Genomic DNA, 930 nt, shown 5'->3' on the forward strand with positions numbered 1-930 from the left:
GAAACAGTTAATGCTGGTTCTGATAGAAAGGTGTCAGAACACACAGTGCAGAGCAGTTTGTTGGTATGGAGCTGCATAGGGTACATGCATACCAGGGTGCCTCTGTGGTAATAATGTTATGGCTGATTGGTGTGTATATGTATATGTATATTGTTTGAGATTAAATCAGGATATATCTCTGCCACCCTTTAAGAGGGTGACATGGAGACTCCATGTCACCCTCTGGCCCCCTATAATTATTGCCCTAGATCCGCCCATGGTGAACCTCAACTAAGAAGAGAGGAAGTGAAAGAAAACCCCCCTGGGGCCATCAATCATATTTTGAAATATTTCCGCTCCAGTACTGTGACAACGCTATTCTACTGCACTTCAACAAAAGATGTATACACTGCTGACTAACTATTTCAAACCTCTTTACAGCCTAAGTGTCTTATGCTCTTTGTCCATTATTATAGCACACTATAATTGCTTTGTTTCCTTGCCAAAGAAAATGCTGATATGTCATGAGATGCTGTTATTTAGCAAATTGCATTCATTAGAAAGATAAGTGTCCACATATATTATGCCTACATTCATTTACTTTGTAAACTCTACAGGCAGAGTTTTTATGTAAATAAATGTGTATATTTCTTTATAATGCAGGCCCCGCTCCAGCCAGTCTGTAACAAGATGTATTATTCCTCCTAGCTTCATCAACATGAGACCCGAGGGTGCAGCAGCTGTGGCCTTTCAAAGTTTGAAGTTTGACCTTTAAATTCTGTCCCCAATCACAGCGATTTGTAAGTAAGGCTGGATGTGAGCATTTTGGTTTATTTTCCTGTGTGTTGCAAACTTTAGTGGAGAAAAAAAGAAAGTGAAACCGTAGGCGTTTTTCTCTTTTTCCTCACTATGGAGCTGTCTTGAATGCGTCATGTTCCATCTCAAACTCTA

The sequence above is a fragment of the Morone saxatilis genome, unplaced genomic scaffold (assembly GCF_004916995.1).
Source record: "Morone saxatilis isolate NCDOM2014 unplaced genomic scaffold, NCSU_SB_2.0 Contig20, whole genome shotgun sequence".
NCBI classification, from domain to species: domain Eukaryota; kingdom Metazoa; phylum Chordata; class Actinopteri; family Moronidae; genus Morone; species Morone saxatilis.